The sequence below is a fragment of the Parus major genome, chromosome 2, assembly GCF_001522545.3.
Source record: "Parus major isolate Abel chromosome 2, Parus_major1.1, whole genome shotgun sequence".
Taxonomy (NCBI): domain Eukaryota; kingdom Metazoa; phylum Chordata; class Aves; order Passeriformes; family Paridae; genus Parus; species Parus major.
In genome coordinates, this window is record NC_031769.1 from 51812565 (window position 1) to 51839335 (window position 26771).

At 43.0% G+C, this 26771-nt stretch overlaps 1 protein-coding gene across 7 annotated transcripts in view; it reads right to left on the reverse strand.

Moving 5' to 3' along the window:
* Positions 1-24362, reverse strand: part of LOC107200204 (cytochrome c oxidase assembly factor 1 homolog) — a 51941-nt gene extending 27579 nt beyond the window's left edge. For 2 of the 7 annotated variants that reach the window (XM_015618345.3, XM_015618349.3), the window contains exon 1: positions 24270-24362. The gene's annotated coding sequence lies outside the window, so the exon portion shown is untranslated. Of the gene's footprint in view, positions 1-3124; positions 3339-3359; positions 3559-23730; positions 23857-24269 lie in introns of those variants that run through there. The other 5 variants (XM_015618343.3, XM_033511983.1, XM_015618342.3 and 2 more) reach the window with 5 other exon arrangements.
* Between the last annotated feature and the right edge of the window lie 2409 nt (positions 24363-26771).

Sequence of the window (26771 nt, forward strand, 5' to 3'; positions counted from 1 at the left end):
CTGTCTTAGGAGTCTCAGGTGAAGAGACAGCTGCCTCATGCCAACCTATTGTGAAACATTGGACATGAGGTGTGTCTTCCAAAAGGTCTGAATCAGGATTGCAATGCCCAAGTCAGATGCCTAAAGTAGGGAGGCAGTCTCAATCCAGACTACCTTTTCTCCGTCCTGAAATGCTGAAGTTGCTGATTTTCCCAACTTGCCTTTTCAGTTGCTAAGGATTTATGTTAGAAAGAGGTGATACAGCAACTTAGGTTTTACAGCACAAAAAAATGCTGCAATGAGAGATTCAGCTAATGGTATTGAGGAGCACTTCTGTCACATACAGAAGCCCTGTGCAGGATGGGCTGCTGTCACAGGTAAATCCAGCTGGCTTAGTAACACACTGGAAGCTGTGGCTTCTACAGAGAAAAGGCAGACTCATGGCAAATCAAGGGATGTGACATAAGGGACAGGTATGGGAACTTCCCCTTCCATTTTTACCCCTTCCTCTCTTCATACTTTATTTCTTGTCCTCCCACTCTTGCAAAAATCCAAAATGGTCATGTTATAGCTACAGACGATGCCAAAGATTTGTCTCCTCTCTCTCTCCCTCTGTATGAGTTAATCATTTACAGCAAGCTTTCTGGGGTGATCAATCAGTAACACAAAGAAAGGACAGTTCAGCTGTGATATTTTCCTCTTCTTTTTCTGTCCCCACTGCATGAAAGAATGGAGAAAAGGGTAATCAAATGCACTGTAGCTGAAAGCTGTAAGGGTAACACCTCCAAAGTCTGCAGCTTTTCATAAAAAGCTTGCAGTTTTTGTATTCTTTTTGCTGTATGTTTACTCTGTAACACTGTTTTAGAAGTTGCAACATTCATCTTTAAACATTAATTACCAAGGCATGATTGCTTCAAAAATCCACTGCCCGAGGCCAGGGCCTAGGAAGTGGAAAATGTAATTTCAGAAAGTGATGAGAACAAATGCTGAGCCTTTTAATTGCAGGTTGGTACAAATGACTAACAGTAAAGCAAAGCTCATTTTGGACAAATTTGTTGTTCTGCATGTCAAATTCAAAACTTAGCAGTGAGTTGCCTGGGGTTTGTTCTTTCCCCGTACTTTCTTTGTAGAAGTCAGAGAAACATTAATTTTTGAGAGGTACAGAGAGTACTTTTCTAAAAATTTGGTTAGAATTATTTACAAGAGAGAAAGGGAGGAAGAAAGCAAGGAAGAAAGAAAAGAAGGAAGAAGAGAAAGACTACATGATGCATGCAAAGTCAGGCAATAGTTGCAACAGTCATTGGACAACTGCTGTGCTCTTTTGGAGTTTCATTCAAGGGTGAAGGCTGCAGCAATTCTCAGCATCTATTTCCATCTCTCCCAGTTCTCCTGAAATTTACCTGGAATCACCAACAGAATAACAATGCATCAGGCCTGCTTCATAATGTGTGGCAACACAAGATTAAATGCTGCTGTGACTCAACATTGCCACATCAGATGTCCCAGCCTGATGCCAACAGAACCACTGCAATAGCAATGGCATCTTCATCTCCACCCTTCTGGCCTTGCTGCTGGCAGAATGGGGACAGCTCTGTGTGAGCACCTTTGCAGGGCATCAGAGACACTTCTTTTCACACAAAGGTAGAGAACTTGTTCATTCTAGCCCCATGCTGCCACACCTGGGAAAATACATCTGATGGGAGATGTGACTCACAGCCTGATGGATCTGAGGCTGGTTTCCTGCATGACCGTAGGACAGACCATACAAGCAGGCTCTCTGATGGTCCTAAAGTTGCATTTATGCACCACAGTCTGGAGGTCAAAGAGAATACAAATTGTGATAATCATCTTTTCTAATGCTCATGCTCACTGGAAAACTCCAGTTCGGCTTCCGGATGTTCTCAGAAGCACTTCCTGCCTCACAGCACTGCACAGCTTGTGCCTGCCTCCCTGGGATTGAGAGATGTCATGCCACTTCACCACCACAAGGACCTAAATCACTAGGTATACCACAAATCTGCCTAACCCCTCATGTTTCATCCAGAGAAGCAGAGAGAAGGTGCTCATGATGATGGTCAGTGCAGCCCACCTCCTCTCCCAGTTGCTCCTAACAGTTCTGTACTGGAAGACTTTCCCCTGTGAACTGGGAGATCTGCTTTCAACACGTTCTGAGTACATTCTCTAGCCAATTCAGTATGTACCCTTCTGTCAAATGGAGAATAAAAGACCTCCTTTACCTCACAGCTATTCTCACCAGGCCTGTACTGCAGACCCTTATTCACAGGCTAGTTTTTGCAGAATGGCTCAAGAGTTACACTCTTTAAGAGTTTGATCCCTACTGACCCTAAACTAGGACATGAGTGAACTGTCTGCAGCCATGCTGCAGTGCTCAGCTCGCATCTCTTCTCATGACCCTGTAGTTAACAGTATTTTCAACTCATGGGCTTGGTGGGTTTTCTCAATTTAAAGTATGAAGAGTACTAGCAGGTGCATGTTGCAGGCAATCAGAGCAGTGCTGTGTCAAAAAATCATAATGCCAGAAAAAAATTGCTGTGTGCTCTAGATAAAGGATGGGTAAGGGCATAAATTATGCTACTGCCTAAGCTTGTATAATGATAAAGCACTGTCCTTGCTGAAGGAAACACATTTGGTGTCTTCCACATCTATCCTATCTTTTTGAAGCAAACCTTGGAGTGCACTACACAGATGACAATACTCACATTCCCCATTGGGGATCCCAAAGGATTTGTTCCAGAAGACTGCTCTGACACCCATGGGTGTCGGGTATACTGACCATGGGGTAGTAGGACTGACCAGGAAACCCATTGCTGGAGAACAGCAGTGCACCAAGTTCAGCCACAGCATTTTTAAGTAATAGTGTTCTACTTTGACAGGGTCCATGAAGTTCAGGAGAGGTCTCTCACTCTCCCAGACAGAGCACCAAGCAGAACATCAAACCCAAGTGAAACACAGTGATGTACAGCACCCCTCAGTTGGTGTATAAATTGGTGAGCAAGTAAAGATGACTCACATTTTCCACTGCTCTATCACACTTTAACACAATCAAGACAAGTACTGAATTTGTAAGGTGATGTCTGGAAGAATGCAAGAGAATACCAGGGCTTGTACCATCTCCCATCCTCACCTCCTTTCCCAGAAATCCAGTGGCCAGTTTCAGTTCTCTTCTATCACAGGTATGACCGGGAGACTGAAGTGAGTCTCCTGTGGCTCTGCCCTTTTGAATGTCACTGGTGCTCTATGGAAACCCAGCTGCCACTATGTTTTCCTGACCACCTCTAAAATGATTGTCAAGGACAGAAAATATTAATTAAACTTTAATTAATAAATTGAATACTGTAGGGTTAATTATAGGTATTTACAGGGAGTGTATGGGATTTGGAGGGCCTGCCTTCTGGTGTTTTTGCACAAAGTGTTGCCTCTTCCTTTAAGCTCTAATTAGCTAGCTTTTTTCTTTTTAATAGCCAGCCTTCAAATGACTGCTCAGTAGCTCCCATTTTGTTCCTCATCAGCAGTACTCCAGCACAGCTGCTACAGAAGGGAAGCAGCCCTGCAGTTCACCTGGAAGGACAAGGCAAGAAAAAGAATCTATCAGAAATGCTGTAAACCAATAAAAATTAAAAAAAAAAAGTAAAGAAAATGAAAAAAAAACGAAAAAACACACCAAAAAACAAGAGTCCCAACCCCTAAATTATGTTAAGCAAGGAAACTATAAGAAACAAAGAACATGGGAAGAAATAAGAAGGAACTGCAAAATCTGAACCTGCTGCAAGGTCAAAAATGTTGTCTCTGTATGCAGCCCTCTTGTCCAGCTGCCTATTCTGCCTTCCTGCATATGCACAATGCCAAAAGCCATCAACAGCAGAAAAGCACCTGGGAAAAAGAAAGCTGCTCCAGCACAAAGTCAGCTGTGAAACTTGAAATAATTTCTCCTCTGCTCCTTATTTTCAACCTACACATTTCTTCCCTAGTGGTAAAACCTTTCTAAAATTGAAATGGACCCAATTACCTGTACTTCTAGCTACTCAGTTTATACCTCTAAAGAAAAAGGGTCCTTTCAGGACACTCTTAAAGTGAAGGCACACAGTAACACACTGTGCCCAGAGATGGGGAGTTTATTCCAGACAGTTTTTCAATCTCATGCCACTAGATGAAAACTAATAGTGCCTAATAAGCAGCACAGAAGACAGCTTTGGAAGTTTGGGGATATTTTGGGAGTTGTTTTGTTGGGTTTTTTTGCAAAAGTTGCCAATATGTTCAGTAGGCAGACCACTGCTTTCCCTCAAGTATCTGCTCCTGCCTGCTAAGTGTTCAAGACTGAACAGCTACCAGGGAGCAGAGGACAGTGGCTGGAAGAGGAGGGCTGGCACAGGCACCACAACCAGTAGCTGGCCTGGTGCATGCCTTCTCCATCTTACCACACTGGTTGGCTCCAAGTGGTAGGCACAGGAGACTGGTTTGGACTCCTGTTGAGGTGAGACAGGGTGAAGAAAATAGGGAAAGAGGGAACAAAATATGTTGGGTTTTTTTTTTCTTTTATAACCAAGAGCAATAATGCTAGTGAGGGAAAGTGGGAATAGACTGGCCAGCATGGAAAGCAGGGTATCTCCAAAATTTCACATGGAATCCTGTGGTCTCTGAGGTTGGAAAACTACTGCCTAAATTAAGAAAGCTATCTTCCATCTCAAGAAAGGAAACATAATAGCCAGAACCACTCCTGCAGAAAAGCCTAACTCATCTGACTCCTCAAGCATGCTCTAAAATTTTATCTATTCTCCCTTGCAGCAGAACAGTTTTACTGCCCAGAGATGCTGAGCTGAGAGCCCTCCAGCACCAAGGTGTCACCTCACCTCATGCTTTAGCTAAACGTGTCAGATCACACTACAAAACCCCTCTTCCAGGTGTACCTTTCACATTCATAGAGATTTCCCCAAAACAGAGAAAACAAAGTACTATCTCCTCTTGTAGTATCTGGAGCTGGGACACCTGAGAAATGCTTGCTAGCATGTGTAATAACACATCTGTTGCAAAACATTATTAAAAAAAAACCAAAAATAACCCTGTATGGTGTCTCCAGACAGGCTTTTCTCCAGTTCAACAGCAAAACTGATTTTGTAATGAGGAGGTAAAGATCCAGCAGCTTAGAGCTTCTGCTCCTGCCAGGATTTAGCTGCTTATTCAAAGTCCCAAGATCTCAGTCACACCGACGACTGGTCACCCCCCAGACCTGTCACCCGTGGGCTCAGAGGCCTGGAGCCAGGCAATAAGAGCACCGGCTTAGTTACAGGCTTAAAGGGCTGAGAGCCTTTAAGGAGGCTGAGACCCCGGATTAGCGAGGGTGTTTCCAGCGGGGCGCCGGTGCCCGCCCGGCTGGGCCGGACAAGCAAGAGCTGCCGGCAGGCTCGGGCTGCCGGTGCCACCTTCTGGACACAAGCGCAAGCGTTATTCACCTTCCCCTTCGGATGGAAGAACACTACGGAAAGCGCCTTCATTTCACTCCCTAGTCCTGCTTTTCTGGGTTCCTCCCCGCCTCCCTTTGAATCCATCGTCATGTAGCACATAACAGGGGGAGCAGCCCCAACAGGGTAGCAAGAGCAGAATCCAAGCCGGCTGCACAGTGCATCCCGCCTCCTGTGGGAAAGCACATACCACAAGCTCACAAAAACGTTCCCAGCCTTTAGCATTTCATTTTCTTCAAGCATTTCCCTAAAAGAGCCAAGCCTGGCAGAAGCAGACACAAGACTGGTTTAAGAAACACCTGTGCATTTCAGGGATGAAAACCAGGGGTATGTAAGGGCACCCTGGTTAATGCCAGAAGTGCCGTCTCAGGGGCTCACAGAGTATTTATTTGAGCAGCATTAGGACCAGCCTATGGAGAGGGCTCACTTGCCTTGGTGGCTGATTAGCTTTAGTGGCCATGTACTAGGTTAGATATGGAATCCTGCCATTTATGCCAACAGCAGTTGTGTTGTCACAGAGAATTATGCCCTTTAAGATCCAAAACACAAACTATTGCATGTGGTTATGTACCACAGGCATTTCTGAGAGCAAGGCTAAGGTTAGAGAGGCCATCTCATTCTGAAACAATCCAAAATTGTATCTCCCATGTACAGGAGCTGAAGTTCTTTCTTATAGCTGCAGAGTGGGACTGCTGCGTTCCAAGTGGCAAATGGGATACATCCACCCAACACAGTACTCAAAACCAGCTTGCAGAATAAGCTTGGGAACAACTTGTAGTGCAGAGATGTCTCCAAGGAATGGTTTAAAAACTGCAGTTAGGAGTGGTAAGTGGTAAGAAAAAAAATGTGAGGTTGGAAAAAAATGTCTGAACCAGTAGAAAGCAAAGAGGAAAAGCAAAAAGGAAGAGCTATGGCGACAGTCAGGAGGCAGGCATCAATAAAAAGCTGCGGCTGCAGAGTGCAGTGCTGCAGGGCTCCACACTGGAAACCTGTTCTTTTGTCCCAAACTAAGATGGAACTTAAAAAATACGGACTTTGAAGCTGTCAAATGCTTGCAGCAGCTGTAAGCATGTGCAGCATGTAAAACAAAGGGCCTCAATTTAGTGACAGCTTTTTTATGGATTACCATAACATGAGACAGTGGCAATAGTGGCAATGGGCCTTATGAAATGTACACATAATGAAATGTGGTCTGTAATGGGAACTTGAATGATCTAAGTATTACACAAATGCTGCTGCACTTTTACACTGCAAATGACACTTGTTTCCATTTCAGAGGACAGGGCTCAGCAGTAATGTGGAGTCAGGCTGAAGGACCCTGTGCAAATGTGCAGCAGTGGTAAGGCAATATATTTATTTCAGAACGAAGTATTTTTTAAATTGCATTTATTCTTAAATATGCACATAGCAATATGATAAATACCAGCTGTGTGGCAACGAAAGCCACACTGCAACTTTGATATTACCATGTTCCTGTTATGCAACCCAGTTTCAGATGCTGACCCATCCGGGTTCCCAGTTTTTACAACTGCACTCCTTGAGTGTAAACTTGAGTTTAGCTACTGAACAGCAGCCCCGAATATATGTACTGTTACTGCTTGCTTGTGCAATGGCTTTGTTCGTTTTCTTTCAATGTAGATTTATTAAATATAGCAATAAGCTATCTTCCACAACAGTGTAATCAGAGTAACTAATGATAACAGCGGTTTATTCATATCAAGGCATCTAATTCCCACTGCTCTTAAGTCTCAGTTCCCACAGCCCTACAGAACATGGAATGATATGGACAAATCCTGCCTAAGTAAGTTTCAGTGTGATCTGGGATTCTGAGCCCTGCAGAAAAGGATTTATAGATGCACTTCTCTCTAGAACTGCTATATACCGTTGTATGATTGATAACAAAAAGTAACTGAAGTATTCTACTCTCACTGAGCACCACCTCTATTTACAAATTTTATAATTTCTGCTCTGTATTGATTTTAAAAGCATCTTTAGCATGCAAAGCACTGTTCAATGCATTTTGACCCCAAAGCAGGGAATTTGTACAAGTATTCCCACTAGAATGTTTGTCCTTTCGTGTCCATGCATTAGGGCTCTGTTTAAAATCTGTCCGTGTCCCTAATCTCCCTGGGGAGCTTTTCCTGAATATTCAGTGCTAGTCCACAGTCTGTAACAAAAGAGGGAGGGGGGGAAAAAAAAAAGAGAGACAGAGAACAGTGTTTATGCATAAAGTTCAAGAGCCTTTTCACAAAAAAAAAAAACATATGCACACACAAAAGCACCTCAACTACAGAGCCTGGCATTTCCACAGCAAAGATCTGACAGCGCGTGCAGTTTTTTGAGTTAACTAATTTACAATAAGGGCATCAGACATCTGAGCTCCAGATGCACTCATTCAGGCAGCCAAGGCCATAAATAAAATAGAAAAGAATACTCTTACCCTAACACAGATTTTATAGACATGTGTTGAAGGCTTAGCAGATGGGTTTTGCTGTCTCAGCTTTTACCTGAGTAACGAAGTGAATGCATGAAGCTGCTTATTGGCTTCTTCAATTCAAGACCTATGCATTTGCTCCCATATGCTCCCATGAAGATATGGCTAATTTAAACAATAAGCAAAATCCCACTCCTCGGGAAAGCTGATGGCAAAACTTCCACTGGTTCCAGCAGGCTCTGGGTGTTGCTCAACATAAATGCAATTGGCTGAACTTGGCTAATAGCATAACCAATACTATAACTGAATTTGTATTCTTCAATCTACAGATTTGCCACGTTAACACCACCCCTGGTTCTACTTTCATCCCATGGTTCTGTGGAAGAACAAAACTAATGACACAGCTACTGTCACCAAAACTGAGGTTGCTGCAGCCTCAGCCCAGACTGCCATCCAGCTCTCTCCCATGGAGAGGTGAGAAAACCTCTCTTGAATTAGGACAAGATATCAAAACATTTTGTCATATCATTAACTTTGTTTTGCTCGATTTACATGCTGTTCTAACGGAGCAGAAAACGGGAATCACAAATCTGAAAGATGACATATCATACAGCAAACACTTCTTAGTTTCAAAAAAGTTTGCCAATTGAGAAATGAGTGTTTTCCTCCACATAGAGACATTGACATCATCATCATCATCATCATCATCATCATCATCATCATCATCATCATCATCATCATCATCATTCAGTCTAGCTTTTATAAACATCTGAGCATTCTTTTGAAACCAGTGTGCTGTTTGGGCAGATGGCATGGAAATTTTACAGTCCATTTCATCCCTGATGCCTACACTTAATGCTCGCTGTTAATAACGGGATATACACAGAGATACACAGATGAACATACATGTGTATACAGATATGCTAAGAGAAGAAAACATTTCTGATATGGTCTTATAAAGGAATTAAATTGGTGAAGGCAGATTTCTGAGCTCAGCACATGCTAAAGTGCATCCTCAAAACTGTGTATTTGGCTGACTTTAGGAATTGTGCACTGTGAGCAGCTGTGAAACATCTGAGGACAGGGCAATGACAGGGAGAGGAACACCCAGTCTGGGACCAAAGCCTGCATCAGGAGGAAGCAACAGGGGCAACTCCAGGCTTGAGAGGTAGAACAGGCAGTGCAGGGAACAGGTACCAATGAAATTACTGGACTAATGCATGGCTTGCATGGTATCCATGGTTGGATACGTCCTTACTGAGCTATCTTTAAGAGGCAGCACTGGACTCAAGCAGCTCTTGCAAACTGGTCTCTGCTTATCTCTCTGTGCCTTGGCTCAGTCCCTACCCACAGTCCCCATCCCTGCCTGCTCTCAGGACCACTCCCAGATAGTGCACCCCGATTCCAGTCACAGCACTGCTTTATAATACACCTCAGGGAAAGACAGAGGAGGAAGAAGAGACCAAACTTAAATGATGGTTAATGACTCAGACTGACTAGAGAATCTGCTTAAAGCAAGCTTGTTTCACCAACGGCAGTGCTTTGCTGTTTGCTTTACCCCCTCCAGACTAGGTCATCCCAATTCCTTTTCTCCATTTAATGGTGACATAACTAAGTGGCCAGGAAGAAGCTGTCTCACCTATCATAAAAACACAGTACACAATAATCATAGGAGGCTACTGCTCAAGACAAAGCCATGACCCCCATATTTAATCATCTGCTGGTTTGTAATTCTGAAGAACACATTTATTAGCAAAATCCTGGTTTTTTAAGCTGCAAATCAAGACACAGCTTCCTTCAGCACTGTATCATATTTATGAATCATGAGCCCTGTAGTGCATGAGATTTTGCTTTAGAAATAAAATTGACTGTTCAACTGCAGAACACTTCAGTCTTCTTTTTCTTCAACTACTGCTTAGTCTCAAACCAGAACAAAACAGCTCTGGAATAATACATGCACCTAAAGTCCTCTTAGTATCTACCAGATTCAGTATAAACGCATAATGATGAGTTTCTAAGTCTGACATCTGCTCAATTAGCAGCATTTTCAATATCTGGCTACTTTGAACACTTGGCAGCTAAGTAAAGCACACAGTCAGACGTGGATTTTTTTGTTTTGGGGGGGGGTGGCAGCGCTAGAGGTTTCCCAGATATCCCTTATTTCAAAGCAGGAAAAAAACAACAATGGCCAGCTCTGTACCAAACCACAGGTCAACAGATTTCAATGGTCCAAGGTTAAAACTGGCCTCCAGCTAGCTGCACAGACTTATCCCATAGGTACTAAACAGGAAACTTTTAAAGCTTAAAAATAGTTAGCTATGTGACTTATCCTTGTAAAAGGATTTTTATCATGAACATGAAGACTACAAGCTTTCCTCCTTTCAAATGCTTGTGTTTGACACTCTCTAAAGCACAGCAAATCTGTGTTTTTCTCTCTTGCATAGGCTGTGGGTTGAGTTTTGTTTTGCTATTCTTTTCTCTTTCACAAATCAAGCTGTCAGCAGCACGGGAAGTAATTCTGTAACTGGGACACGTAAGAGCTCTGTTCTAAGACTGCATCACTGCCCCCAGTAAAGTCACCCTTGGAAACAAGAGCACTTGAGAATATCTTAGCACACAGTGAAAGGCTTTTTGCTATGGTTTATTTAGCTGAAAAGGAAAAACATAATTCAAGGAAAAAGCTCCAGAGCTTAGAGCATACTAAAAGTATGCAGTCTCTCCTGAGCCTCCTGCTACTGCAGGCTACAGCCTCTGAAGAGCACTGTTTTAATATCCATTTCTGTGGGGACAATATTTTTGAGCTGGGAGATAAACTAGTTTTCTTGGACTTGATATGAAAGCTAAACAATAATAGATGCTCCTCTCCTACTACACAAGCACTCCCAAAACTAAGGGAGTACAGCCAAATACCAAAGGGACACACTGTACACAGCTGATTGCTATTTGAATTGCTTTAGCCTGCTCTTAACTTCTTCCTCTTCTCCTTACTCACTGCCTCATATAACTCCTAGGTGTTCTCTCCACATGTCCAGACTTCAAACTCAGCAGATCCATCCCATTTGTCCCCAGATGCCACATCTAGCCACCACAGCCCAGGTGGCCCAGTTTACCTAACCTCAATCTCCTGTGGGACCCTGGAACCTATCTTCACCATCAGATGCACTGTGCTTACCCAGCCCAGCCACGTAATTAGCGCAGCTGCACAGCCACCAACCTGCCAGTGCACATGTGGCAGACCCACTTCTTGGCAACTATTAATCACATATTGCATAAGAAACAGTCCCTTAATGCAGGCGAGTCTTTCCACTCCCAAATCATGTAAAAGACATAAAAGCTTTTGGCCATGGCAGAAAAGTGAACAAAATGAGTGGTAATTAACTCTCATGACTACAAAGGCTAACAACTTCAGCACTTGCAAAGGGGATCAGAGGCAGCTGAGCTGAGAAAGAACTGTAGCAGAACAAGTATTTGCCTGGGAGCAAACACCGCCTGAGTGCTTATTTTAGAATGAATAGTCATGTTAGTTAACTAGAGCTAACTTTTGAACAAATAGCTCACGTTACAGCATACTGAGGTACACCAGATGCATCCTTTGATGTATTAACTGACAACCTACTGCTGAGTTCTTTTTTTCAGGAATTAAAAAAACCCCTAAAATTTATCCTTCATAGCCGATCCTGGGTTTTGGCACAGTCTTTTCACAGGTTAATGGAAACAAACCTAAAATGGACTTAATCATTGCAGCATGAGATATCTACATTCAGCAAGAGCATGTGGTTTGCAAAGAGAAAAAAAAAAGAACCAAACAAAGTTTTTCTGTAAATCAACATGTGTGACTGTTCCTCACTATCTCAGGACAGGCAAGTTTTAGTGCACTACATGTCCTTGGTGTTCCTGACCTTTCAGCACAACTGCAGCCTCTAAAGCACCAGGATCTGGTCTGCTGTTCAGCAGCATACTATGCAGCCTGACACACCCTTCATGCCACTTACTTAAAATACCAATGGGGACAAAGAATATGACTCCCATGGTTTTCAAGAAGTAGGGGAAGAGAGCTGGGATTTGGGGAGTGACTTGTAAGGCAGACAAAATTCATCCTGAAAATATGAAGTAAAATGTGTTCTGATTATTATCATGAAAATAAACACATCTCATCTGGAAACACATGAATTCAGGAGTAAAAATTTCTTTTCTATATGAACTACTTACTACTTCACACTGGTCATAAACTTAAGGGATTTGACAGGGATTAAAGATTCACTTGTCAGCTGCTATGTCCTTTAATTAGCTTCCTAACATCCATACTGACGGAAGCAGGATGTTCCCCAATTTAGCAAATCAGGCTGTCTCTATCCAGGTTTCACTGTAGCTCTGAAGACCTGAAAAAGAGTACTAAATACAGTGATTCTTATGCCCCCTAGTAGACATAATCTACCATGTAAATTTTCTTCTATCCCGGCTTTTGTGGAATGGACAACAAAACCTAAATTAACCTAAATTCCAGAAGCTGAATAAAGTGTGTATGGCTCTTCATGATCTTTTGAGGAAAAATTCACATACCAAAACCCATAGCTCTGCTATGACCTGTTCTTGTATCTCCTATCTTACTTCAGGTCCACAGGAAACTTCACCATAAACATACATTCACAACTTCATATCCATACCACAGTTAGGTATGGATGGTCTTGTTTGAAAAGCACTTGACAGGACTTAGGGGTTCTCTACCACAGACAACTCAGACCACAACTGTTTAACTCAGCCGAAACTTCTTCACCCCTGTTTTGCACTCCCACTTGTAATACGGAGTTGACAAAATTCTTCAACCTTTCCAACTAAATATTCTTCTACTTTTTTAAATGGTACACTCATCTTAGGACAGAGGATCAACCAAATACTCACCCAGAACCAAACACAAATCACTCTTTGGGGTCTCTGGGTAAGAATCAGCCCCTAAGATGTTAACCAGCTTTTGTTTAACAGCATTTTTAAAGTCTGAACCAACTATAAATCAGACCAGCCAGATTCTCACTTTGGGTCATTAGCTTTACTGTGTTTCCATCCTCTTGTCTTTCCATGCTCTGGGTGATTCCAGGCAAGTTTGTTGCTGGTCTCTTACACTTGTTTTTGCCATCTTATACTGTTGGAGCCGTGCAAGAAACTGTAATAACAATATTAACTGCACAGCTTTGACAGGACATAGCTATTTTTACTGGATTACTTTTCTGGCACAGCATTTAAAGCACCAAATGATTTGACACCTGTAATTTTATACTTGGAATAACACAAGGTATTCATACTTCTTTTGTAATGTAAGATAAAAGCAAACACTACATATGTTCTCATTCCAGTGCTGCTGTCTGACAGCTATTTGCTCAAGGAGAAAAAAATACTGTTACATTACAGAATATGTGGAAAAGTAAAAGCTATGGAAAAGAAATCACTAAATAGCTAACTTATTCCCCCTGCTAGCACTAGACTGTTCCCTGCAGCATGTTTCAGAGTGTTTTGTCCAGTCTGGTTTTACAAGTTTCACATTACTTTCATTTATATATTTAATACAGCACCAAGTCCAATGTGGTTTGGTGCTGCTTATTTTCCTTGTCTTTCAACTAGAAGACTCAGTGCTAGACCAGCTGTTCATATAGAGTCAGCTCCAAAACTACTGAAAATATCTGGACTCTTTCCACTGACTCCAACAGGCTTTGGATCAGGCTCAGGAAAAGACGAATACATTTCATGTAAGACTAAGCAGGTTACAGTCAGCAAAGTATAAAGAGGATTAGCTGTGTACAATCCAAAGGCACGTTACCCTGCATGCTGAAACGCCTGCCTAACACACTTTCACTTTCATGGAGAGAAAGGGCCAGATTCGTTTCTGGTGCTCTGCCACTAAGTCAATGCTACTATGCAAGGAATGAATGACCTGGAATCTACCCAGTTAACCTCATTACAACTGGGATTTTCCTAAACTAGAGAAGAGAAAATTTATTTTCTAAAATTGCAAAACCAGTAAGCAAATAGAATTGTATAATGGTTTGCATTGGAAGGGATCTTAAACATTGCCTAGTTCCAAACCCCCCCATGGGCTTTTTGCTTTTCAGTTAAGTTTGGATCTTTAGAGACCCTACGGGATGAGTATCAGGAAGAGCACAATGGATCTTGTCTCTGTCAGGGAAGGATGAACTCTCTTTTACTTCAGAACTTAAAATGGGTCATATTTGGTTTAAGACACACACATCTAGACCTCCACTTTCTGTCAACAAAACAGATGGGCAACCCCAAACCAATTTGGCATACTTCATGGAGCACTGATACTACAACATCCCCCCACTGTGTTTGCTTTGAGAGAATGACTTCTGAAAGCTAGAACGCCTCTTATCAAGGATTATTCTGCCAGCGGGGGATTTATTCTGAACAATACCATCAAATGAAGATGGTGGTGAGCAGTTATTCTTCCCACCCTTTCAAAGTTCACAGTAGAACATGTCAGCGTTAGGGATAGTCTCAGCTGCTGAGAATGCTTTAATCAACTACTTTTTTTTCTGCTCCCTAGGGACAGGGGACTTCATGGCACTGCTTTGTTGTACAATGTGTACAGTTATAACCTACGCTGAAAGTATGCCATTAATGAATGAACACTGGGTGTGTGTGTGTCAAGCAGATGAGAATATTCTTTTGATCTTCTGAGCTCCACCACTGTGGCAGACGGGTGTCTAAACTGCTTTATTAATGCACTGAAGTCTTCCATGATTTTTCAAACAATACTGAAGGAAAAATCAGAATTTCATCATGGTGTGATTTTATGTTCTTCCAGTTCAAATGTAGCTGGAAGAAGGGGGAAAAAATATTTATTTATTTCTTAATTTTCAAGGGGTTGGGAAGAATATTTCATGTGTTTGATACTCTCAGAGGCATCCAACAGAAGCTTTTCAAATTTCTGTTTAATTTCAAAGCAGTTTCCACACAACATGGGAGGTGTATTTAGCTTTAGGTACAATTTTGAAACGAATCCAACAAAGCAAGATAATGGATTCAAAGTATTTTTGAGGATAACAAAGAATCAGAATAAGCATGTTTAAAAATCATAGAGGTTTATGAACATGATTATAGCAATGGTTTTAGCCTCCAACATATGAATAGAAGTGAAAAACAACCCAACTGGTGTGAGGCCACTGGAATAAAGTTTATATGCAAATGCCTGTAAGAAAGCAATGTAGAAAATCCTTGATAACCCTTCCAAATATATTATTCTAATGTAGTGTTGTGATGAAAAACTGAATCCAGCCAAATTTTCCCAGACTGAATGACATTTCCAAGGAGAAGAGAAAAAGAGGCAATGTAGGACCTCTCTCCTGTAAAAAAACCAAACCAAATTACCACTTCACAGGCAGCTAAGCTGATCTAACAAGTCACTTGCAAAAGTGAGAGGTCAGGTCTCTCAATCTCTTTGCCATCCTCCCAACTGCATTTGCAACATCTCAGTACTCCCCTGATCATAGAATCACATAAATCATTTGGGTTGGAAGGAACTTCAAAGATCACCTAGTTCCAAAGCTCCTGCCATGGCGAGGGGTGCTACTAGATCAGGATGCTCAAGCCCCACCCAACCTGGGCATGAATACTTTCAAGGATGGGGCATTCCTCTGGACAACCTGTTCCCATGTTTTAACATTCTCAGAGTGAAGAATTTCTCCCTAATATCTAATGTAAACCTACTCTGAGTTTAAAACTATCCCCCCTTGTGCTATCATCACAGGCCCTTGTAAAAAGTCTCTCTGCAGCTTTTTAAAGGTCCCCCTTAGGTACAGGAAAGCTGCTTCAAGGTCTCTCTGGAGTCTTCTCTTCTCTAGGCAGAACATCCCCAATTCTCTCAGCCTGCTGTCACAGGAAAAGGTACTCCAGCCCTTTGAATTTCTTTATAGCCCTCCTCTGGATTTGTTCTAACAGGTCCATGTCCTTATGTTGGACAAAGCATTTTACATAGGGTCTCACGAGAAAAGAGCAGAGGGGCAGAATCCCCTCCCTGGCCCTGCTGGCCACGCTGCTTTGGATGCAGCCCAGGACACGGCATTTTTGGGCTGCAAGGGCACATTACTGGGTCATGTCAAGCTTCTCGTCAACCACCACCCCCAACTCCTTCACCCCAGAGCTGCTCTCAATCCATTTTCTGCCCAGCCTATTTGTGCTTGGGATTACCCCAGTCCATCTGCAGCACCTTGCATTTGGCCTTGTTGGACTTCACAAGGTTCACACAGGCTTACCTCTCAAACCTGCCAAGTGTCATAACTGTCTTCACTTCCCTCCACACCTCACAGCTTGGTATCGTCTGCAGATGTGCGGATCCTCTACGTCATACCTGTCATTTAGTCAGCTATTTACCTCACTACACCAGAGAAAGCCACCCACCTTTCTGCTGGTTTTCTTCCAGATCAAAGTGGCTAACAGAGAGATCCAACATGTCAGAACCAGGGCATGGTAAGCAGCAAAATTACCAAGGACTCCTGGGGAGGGAAAAAGGACTGGGGACTGCCACATCTCTCTTCTGTGAAAACTGAAATTGTCTGAATGTGTCTCATGGAAGAACTGTCTTATTTCAAGGACTTGTTATTAGAAGGGAAGAAGGAATTGACAGGAGAAGTAAGAACAAGTAAGGGTTCTGTTTTTTTGGAGGAGTGTGTCTATATCAGTGTGCAGACTAGAGCGGTAGAAATCCCATAGGTCTGCAGAGGATTTAACAGGTAGGAAAAACTGTGTACATATGCAGCAGTTGCAACACACTGGAACAGGGGATGCATAATCTATATGCAAATAACTATGCAGTTCTGCCCTGAAAGTGTGGGCCTGACTGCACAGCAATGTCTACATCAAGTCTGCTGCTTCTGGTATGTTGCACTTCATATGCATGGCTGGACAGCACAGCACACACACAGAGCTGCTCCTGTGAGGGGCTTCATGTCCAGTAACTGCTGTGTGCTCACAGTGCTGACATCCAGAGTTCCCAGGCATGCAGCAACCAGTTCAGAAGGGTCTGCTCTCTACAGCTACCACACATCCAGAAAGCCCAGACAAATTTATGAAACCCTCAAAATCTGCCTAAATGTGATTTCCAGGTGCAAAGAGTAAATGTGTCTGGGAAAAGGAAGCCTGTAGCATCCAGGAAGTAAATTCCTACCTGCAAAAAAGCAAACATAGGACACCAAAAGCTTAGGAACACCTGTTCTAATGAAGTGAAGGCAGGGCTAGAGCTTAAGTCTCAAATTCTTCCCCAGTCTTCTCTACTGACTTGATTTACCACAATTACATTTGACAATGAATTTGAGAGGACATGTTTTCACATAATGGAAATATGAGAGATTGCATTTCAGCTTCACAATTGTGCCTGTTACTGATGCCATTACAAAAGCTACATAAGGAACTTATTTCAGGTCTAGACACCTCAGAAGAAAATATCTGTAAACGAGTAAGAAGCTATGCACTAAGATGAGAATCCACCCTTCTCTCTCTTTTAAATGGCATTGGCTTATAAAATTAATTACTTACACACCTCACAGAGACGCAGTACTTAATTAATATTTGTTAAGTGCTTTGCAATTCTGATGGAAGACATATTGTGCATCATGATTAATACAGTGTAAAAGTGATGCCATTGGTGTTGCTCAAGCAGAATGCTGAAAGGATATCTATTCAGTTTCTGATTTAAAAAGGGGAGTGAGATGGAAAAGGTTTTGGAAAGCAATTTAAAACTCAGCCTGAAGAAAAAGGGAAAACTGGAAAGGAGAGGAGCTAAAACATTTTTCAGAGGTATTTACTGTGTGATGTGCATTAATTCCTGCAAAATTAAAGTGTAAGCGCCTACAGCAAAATCCTGGCTCCAATCAAGTACATGGAAAATGTTTCACTGACTTCAGCGAGGTGAAGATTGTTAGTTTTTGTCATAATTTCCAGCAGATGCATCCCATATGCAGGTTTGCAATTTTGCACGGTTCCTTGTTTATAGTTTAGGTTCAGGAAATAACCTCATCAAGCTCAGACATGCTCACCATGTAGAGGCAACTGCTCAGCTTCTAATCTTTCTACTACATCACACACTTGGAGTAAACCTTTCCATTCTGTTAATGAATTTGGACCTGAGCTACCTATTTAAGCTGGTGGCAAAACTCCAATTAAATGGAAGCTCTGTGGAGATCACTGTAGATTTTGTAATAAATATGGGAAGCAAACATCCTGTGTTTAACAGTGTACACCCCTGGAGTTAACTCATTTGCTCAGAAGTCTGTAGAATTCTGACTGGAAAACAAATCAAAACAAAACAATCCCCAAACTCCTGAAGTAACAGAAATTCAGGCAACTTGGTTTTTTAAGCATTAGTCCTTTATATCTAGCAAGACTAATATTCAGAGAAACACCTTCCTCACCACTTCTGGATAAGGCAGAGTTAATTCAACTGAAAACTTTGCACCTGTGAGACTCAAAGAAGAAAGGTTAAAAAGAGTAGCAAGAGAGAGGCAACAAAATTTGAGAGAAGGTACCTGTGAGCTTCTAATGTTAAGAAGAGTCACAGGACCCTACAGCTACTTTAGGTAGGAAACTAAGTGAAAATGCCCTAGGCTTCATATTTTGACATATTTTTATTTTTGACAAGGATTGATGACTGTTATGTGGTGCATATGGGCGTCTTGGTAAGCTATTAATTACCCTTTTCCAAGTGGTATGCAATGGCTTCCATCTTCTTAATGTACTTCTATTCAGCACAGGAAATCTTAGAAGAACTATTTATTCTAAAGCATCTGTTAAGGTGGGCTCTCTTAACCATGCTACGTGTAGAAATGTTGTACTACAGCAAACCAGCACTTGTAGAGCAGTTTTGTGTCTATGCAACAGCTAGACCGAATGTAATGATCAAGTTGCACACAGCAGCTCTCCCTTTCACTTGTGCTAGTATACTCTATGTTTTTAACTTAGTGCAGGCTCTGAAGCACGTAGGCTTGTAGTTTTCTCTCTCAGTGCTTGTACAGCTGTGTCTACAAATGTATGTGTCCATTCAAAACCCAAGGAAATGTTCCTGGATGCCAGGATTAAGCTTAGATAGCTGCAGCTCTAATAAATCACATGCAGCTCACATTGTAGTTCTAAGTGCTGACAGTTGCTTTCCAGTCCTATTGGAATAAGCAACATCATTCTTCCATCTAAACTCTGTAGTCACAATGTGTTGGTGTATGAACTACATCATGTTGCTGCTCTCAGGATCTTCAGGAGAGATGATATTAAGGTGCCAAAGCAAAAATCCAAGCCTAAAAATTTTATTGACTAGAAGTTAAATGTGTCATACTTAAGTCACGCAAAAACAATGCAGTGTCACTTGTGTAAACAGGTAGGCTGTGTCTCCTTCCTTAGACTGTGCATTGGTAAGATATTTACTGGACAACCAGTAGCACCAAATATGGCAAACATTTCTCCAAAGTCTGCCTTTATTACGGCTGGAGATAATGGTGCAGAGGTAGTACAGGGGAAAAATCATTCTGTCATCTGCTTGATATGGGTACTGACAGGGAAGGGCACTGAAGGGATACTAACTATGTGTTTTGAAGAGGTTTTAATTTTGTGGAGGGGCCAGAAGAAAATTATACCAGAAATCAGAGTAAGCAAGGCTATATATAAGACTTAGTGACATCTGCATTGTGCTTACAAGACATGAAAGATTTATCAAGATAATAGTGTTCCTCATTTTTAGACCTCAGGAAAAAAACACCATCCTGCTAAATAAGGTATTTCATGGCTTATTTTCCTCACTGTGCCTCCATCTAAATTATCCTTGACTCTTTACCTGACAAGGTCTCTTTCCCCTACTGGCTTACACTTTTTCCCCCCCTCAGGATGAACAGCAGCCCAGCAGCAATCTCTAATAAAACCACACCTGTATGGAAAGTAACTGAATTTCCTCTAAGCATGTCAAATGAATCATAATCACTCTTATCTCACATGCTTTCCAGAGCAGGTTCTTGCAGTTCTCTAACCTTTTTAACTTTTGTTTCTGTGCCTGGTTTTAATGTTAAAACTTCTTTCATGGTTCTCTTATGTGATGAACAGGACAAATCTATTTATTTTTATCTCTGGTAAGACTTGCATTCCTTCTACTTACTTATAACCTGCCAAATGGACCTATCTGCATCCACAAATGCCTCTGTAGTCTATTTTTTAATTTACTCCTACCTCCCAAGCACCCCACATACATTTCCCAGCCTCAAGTGATGGATCCTTCATGTTAAATTAAAATGAATGGTGTTCAGATGACTATGTCTTTTCGAGTAGTCCAGATCTTGGTGTATCACCCTGTGTTTACACCTTCAATTTCTGGTGTTCACCAATACCATACAACCAGTTGTAGAGGTTCCTGTAGAGTGCTAAAAGACTGAAAAGGAATGGTGTGAGGTCTATGGGACAGTTTTAGACTTCTGTTGGATCAAATTTCCTTACAGATATTCCAATTTCTTAAGGGTCTTCTTTCTGGAGGAGTTTAATATGTAAATTTTAATTATTTTAAATCTAGACTGGATTTTTATAATTATTGCTGGCTATGTCTACATCAGGAATAAGCATGAGTCTGCAAATGAAAATACCTGATGCTGAGGGTTGTGTTCCCACTATGGGTTCTGTGTGTGTGGCTGGTTTAGGTCAGCCCTTGCCTGCCCTCGTGGACTTTCCCACCTATGAGCTGTGGAGAGTGCTGAGCATTCACTGGTGGTGCAGCCTCTGGTGATCCATCTGAGAACCTCATGTTCAAGTCAAATTGCAGTACATGGAGACAATGCTTCAAACCCACACTCTTGGCTCTCACTCATTTAGCACCATCAAAGTGAGAATCTGCACTAGTGCTTGTGCACAGATCAACACCTGTCAGACAGTCTGGGAGATTACTGTTGCCATTAATGAACTTAATCCACATCTGGAGAAGGCACACAGGGATGTGGAAGATTTCTATCTCTTTGTTAGTTAATGGGAGAAGCTTACAAAGCCAATCTTCAAAGCAGATACAGCTACAGATAGGAAAAAGAGAAAACATTCCCTCTTCGCTTGCCTCCAGTTTGATCTATAAGAGGTCTAATAACATGATGGCAGAATACATTTTGATGTAATGGATAATTTGGCTTACTATGTTTAGTGTAGTGATCAAATTAATAGCAGGACTGACTTTTTATTTGGTGTAGGGAGGGGTAAGAAGGGCAGGGGAAAGCCCCTATCATCTGCTGTGTACTGAAGATATGAAGTGTACTCTCAGAGAGCTCTGGAAATAGGGACGATGTATTTTAGTTAGTGGTATGCTATGCAAACACTTACTGAAAACACTTGAACACCAAGAAAAGCAAATTACTCTGCCCTGGTGGAAGGGGTGGTTAAATTCAACTGCTATTACTGCTGTGCAGCTGTTAAAAAACCACCACTGCACCAAAGCAGATGAAAGGATTCTGTCATTTACAACATTCTAATACCAGAAAGGATCACCTAAACATGCTAAAAGACAAATGTCAGGATAAAGTACCTGGTGATGCTTTTTCAAGTTGCTCACCACAGGGAAAAGACTAAGAAGTAATGCTGAACCGATAATCTGAAATTTTACTAACATAATCCAATATTCTTGTGTATCAGGTATACTTTCAGAAGTACACTCTCAAGAACTTCCCATTCCTTACAATATGCCCAGAGGAAAAAAGTAAAACTGCATCTTGTTAGCTCCCATACTAGCCTGATGGTCATATAACTGCTCCTCCCAGAAACTGAGACATAATATAGCCTTCTGCAACCTCCTCAGTTATGCAAAATCACAGCTCAAAACTGTAGACTGAGTCACAAACAGAGTGACTGTACAGAAAAATCCAGCTAAGTGCCTTTCTTTCCCCTCTCCCCATTATTGAAATGCAAGCATTTCAAGGTAGGTATTCACACACATCACTTGTTGACATCTGTTTTAGTGGCACTTGTACAGATGGGAGTTGGACAAGCAGAGAGGTCTACAGACAAAGGTTGTCTAGAGCGGATGCTGCCACCCTTCAGACCTATGTCTAAAGCCGCCTCCTAATTCCCAGAACAACCCCAAGCTGGGCTGCCACCAAACCATCCTCAGAGCTGCTCTGAGGGCTGTGCTGCAGCCTGGGTAAGGCGGCACAGGCAGATGGGGGAAGCTGTTGTGCAACAGCAATGCTCACATAGAGGGAGCTGGGCTGTTCAACAGACATGATGCATTCACCTGTGCTGGCTGAACTGGGGCAGGTATAAAAGAAAGGCCAAGTACCCTATCAGCTATGTTGCTTAGGGAAGGTATGAGTGGGTTTGTCTCTTTGTGGGAGCTCCCACTCTCAAGGTGCCTTAAGTGCAGTGAAAACAACCCTCAGCGTCAGCTCTTCTTCCTGCTTGATTTTATATTGTGGTCACAGCTGCAAAGGTAAGGATGTTATTTTGCTCTTCTGGCAATGAGTCAAAACCCAGAAGTTTGTATTAGAAAAGTAGTCTGGAAAGTACTGTATTAACAGACATGCAAAACCTCTGACCTCTGGGGAATAACCAGCTTTGAAGTAAAATACACTCAGCAATAATCCATGCACACTTCATTAATTTCAGAACTGCAACAGCAAAGTACTACTTAGAAAAAGCTGTAAGATAGTAATGAAGGCTTTGGGGTTTATTTTTATTTTTTAATCCCAAAAGCTCCTTATCTCCCTTCTCCATGTTTTTTCATTCAATTTTCAGTAGTCTAAGTTAAAGCTCATCTAATAAAAAAATGACACATTAAGTTTGGCTAACCTCTTCACCCCCCTCTTGATGAGAATCCTTTCTTCCTTGGGGAGTAAATGCAACAACTTCACAATTGGTACACTGCTTATTTAAGATAACTTTCCTCTGAGTTTAATGGAATTTGGCTGACCTAGGAGATTTTGGCACTTAAATAATTGAGATAGTGAGGGCAGCAATTTTTGCCAAGTCTTAAATAACACAAGTATCTCTAGGCAGAAAGGCAGTATTTTGTTATCTGTCAACATGCATGCATCTTTCTCTACCACACCCCTAATCAAGTTTGAGAACCCCTGACACGGGCTACTGCATGATACGAAACACCGGTTTACTGTTCAAATTTGAGTCAAAGCTTAGACTCAAAACAAAGAGCAGTTGTAGTTTAACACTGGATTTAAGTGCAGGTCTGAAGAGTTGCTGCTGGAACGGGAGTGCTCATGCCACTTTTCCCGTCCTACTGCTGGGCTGTGCAGCTGCAGTGCATGCCATGCCCAGAAAGCCTTGATGCACTAGAGAAAACAACTTTCAAAAAGCCAGCTGATGCAAGAGCTACAATACGATGTTCAGCTGGGCTGGTGGAACAGGGCCACCTTGCTGTCGCAGCCTGCTATTACTCCAGCCTTTTGAGGCCATAGTCAGAGTTCTTGAAATTTGTTTCAACACTTCAATTCATAAAAAACTGACTCTAAAACAAGAAATGCAGGCAACTCCTACACTTCAAGTTACATGTTCTCTTTCTTGCACTTAGAGTTCGTGTGAACGAGCAAAAAGAAACCAACTAGGCTGGAAAGCAGGAGCAACTAGCCTCGCCGATAAGAAGGGTAAGGGAAATCTTGTTAGCTTCAATGATCAGAGTAGATTTAAAAAGGGAAGTTCCAACTTTTATAAAGAAATAAACACAGCAATCACTTTCCTCTGCAATGTTTGAACATTAAATCTGTTCAAGACTACCTGATTGCTTCACCAGCTGTATCCGAATAAAAAAGGAAATCTGACTGTAGATTCCTTACTATGCAAATTAGTTACTGCAACCAACTTGCTTTATGTTCGCCCTACCTCTTCACATCTCCTCCGGCTGTGCTCCTGCCACCGTGTTGCCTGTTTTCAGCAATAAGAGATGTTTTCTGCCGCAATTCTGATTACTCTCTGTGTAAGGCTCTCTTACTCTCACGCTTTCTTTGTAGCTTGCTAGATAAGTTTACCTCACACCGCTCTTCTGGAGGCGGACAGAGGTATCCTAAGTGCAAATACCACTAACAGGGCCCGAGGGGAAATGTGTCCAGGCTCTCGGGGTCACTGAACGATTCTCTGCTCGCCCTCGCCGTGATGCCACGGCTCAGAGGCCCCGGTTTGACCCCCGCCGCCCTTGCAGGCGCCCCGCCGCTGTCCGCAGTCGCTGCGGAGCAGCTTCTGCCGCGGCGGGATTCCCCCGGTGCCGATCCCCACCCTCGCCTCTTTCCTTCCCCCGCGCGGCCCCGACCGCCCCCCGCGGCCATTTTGTGCCGAGCTCGCCAGGGGGTGCGGCGGTACCGGCGGGACCGGCTGCGGTGCCCGCCCTGGCCGCGCCCCGGACTCGGCCGCCCGTCTCCACTCACGGCAGCCGCGGTCGGCGTCGGGCTCACGTGGGGGCCGCCATTGCTGCGGTGCCGGCGGGACGCGGCAGGGGGCGATGGCGGGAGGCGCCGCGAGCGGCTGAGGGGAGGGGACTGTGTTAGAGCACCTCCTGACTCGGAAGGGACCCGCAAGGATCATCGAGTGCAGCTCCTCGCCCTGCACAGGACACCCAAGAGTCCCTGTGCTTGAGATCGTTGTCCAGCCGCTTCTTGCACTCTGTCAGACTTGGTGCTGTGGCCACTTCCCTGGGGAGCCTGTTCAGTGCCTACCCACCCTCTGGGGGAAGAACTTTTATCTAATATCCAGTCTAAACCTCCCGTGATACAACTCCAGGCCAGTCCCTCGGATCGTGTAACCAGAGAAAAGAGTTCAGTGCCTGTCCCTCCTCTTTCCTTCAAGAAGAAATTGTAGATTCTGATGAGGTCTCCTCTCAGTCTCCTCCAAGTTGGACAGACCAAGTGAACTCAGCCACTCCTCCGCCTCCTATTGCTTCCCCTCACAGCCCTCCGCCATCTTGGTTGCGTGTCTTGTGTCTTGTCACGCCATTTTGTGTCTCCTTTGGACTGTCTTTAATAGTTTAATATCTTTCTTATATTGTGGTATCGTGTCATGGCAGTGCTGGGGCTGCCTGTGTCTCAAGCAGCATTTTCCAAGGGTCCCTTTTCTCAGTGACAGGGTTTAGACTTTCCTTAGTCTGTGCCTCACCGGAGGTGCCAGATGTCCTGCAATCGTGGCCTCGGCTGCGGGGTGTGTTGGGGGGAGCCTGTGAAGAGACAGGTGCAGTCCCCAGGCAGCGTTGCTGCACAGGCTTCCCCACAACCCACATTCCCTCAGCTCCATGCTGGTCATCCAGGCCACACCTGAGCTTGCTGCCAGAGAACCACTCTCTTTTGTGGTGCTTTATTATTTTTAACTCTTGTGCAGTCAAATAAAATTGAAAAAAATAACAGCGTCTGTCCAGTAATTCCCAAAGAAAATTCCGGCTCTAATTTGGCTATCTGATTCCACATAGTGATATTAATATTTAATTTAATTTAATTGCTGCTGTCTTTAGCTCATCTTCTTCATAACAGATTTATCCCTCTCCATTGTTCCATGTAAGCTGGTGTCCCTGTTGGAGTTTATTTAAGCGAGCTGTCCAGCACTGTCCCTGAGCTCAGCACTTAGGCTGTGGTGCTTGTAAAGTGTGTGTGTTAGCAGTGCTGGATTACATGGTCCCCAGACTTGGCTCACAGTTTTGATTCATCTGAAATTAAATTATGAGTGTACCGATAACATCAGAGTGTGTTCTGCTGCTGTTCCTTAGTGTACCCTACCTGCTTTGATATTTATTGTATGTGTTTCCTGGCTGAGTTGAGTTGGACATTATTCTCAGGGCTGTTGCGAAGCCAGTTTGTTCTGTTATCCAAGTAGCTTCCAGCTTTTTATTTACACCTTTTGCCTTACTGTTGTGATTAAGTGAAATACTATCTGCTATTTCATTCTCCAAAATAAAAATGCTTTTTCCCATGACATGCTTCTAGCAGTTTCCAGGCAACTTCTACCATCAGGAGCTGATTACACTATTGCATTTCTTAGTTTTTCCTGACAAAAAAAAACTGAAAAGTGAGAGATTTCTACATTGTAGCTGAATTAATTAACAGATCTGCTTCCTAGGACTTGTAACACTGCTGGAATTGTGGAACATGAAATAGGGAGAAACGTGGTATGGAAAGACAATCAGTGGAAGAAAAGGACAGGCAGATATAACCAAAAAAGAGACAATGAGAAATAGAGAACAAAAAAGGAGTGAATAAGCCAGCCTCTTCTTACATTCCTGAAGAGCCCTGTTAAGAGACTGTTTTGTACGCAAAGCTGCAGGTTTTTTTCTCTCCTCCTGCCTTTCCGCAACTGTCCCTTCTTTGTGGAAATCAGTTGCCTTTAAATCAGTTGTCAGGGTGGTCTGACTCCTACATACCTAATTATACTCTGAAAGATCTATTTCATACATTTCAGACCTGAAGAAAGATTCTGTGCCAAAATCTTGTCTTCAGTTCCCAGCTGTGCCTGTGTGGGCCTATCTACCCCAGCTGGCCCTTTTTCCTGGTAATTTTGAAATTATGAAAACTGTGCAGTACGCATCTAATATTGATGAAGCTTTACTGGTACTGAAAGGTACTTATTATTTATAGATGCCCCCTCTGCTATTTCCACATGGAAGGAGAGACAGCTGGTGTAAAATGCCAGTATTACTATGGCTATGCTGGGGCCTATTTGCTGTTGCTTCTTCCTGTGCTGGAATTTTCCCCTGTGCACTTGGCAACACCCTGGGGACCCAAGTCATGCTGGCCACTCATCTCACAGCCACAAATAACTCTGGCCCCAGAGCAGGAACTATCCTGAGGGTGGCACAGGGCTGGCCACCAGCTGTCCCAGGGCAGTGCCCTCAGCATTGAGGGATGCAGAGCTGCAGGGCCCGTGGCTCTCTGCTGGCTGCACACCAG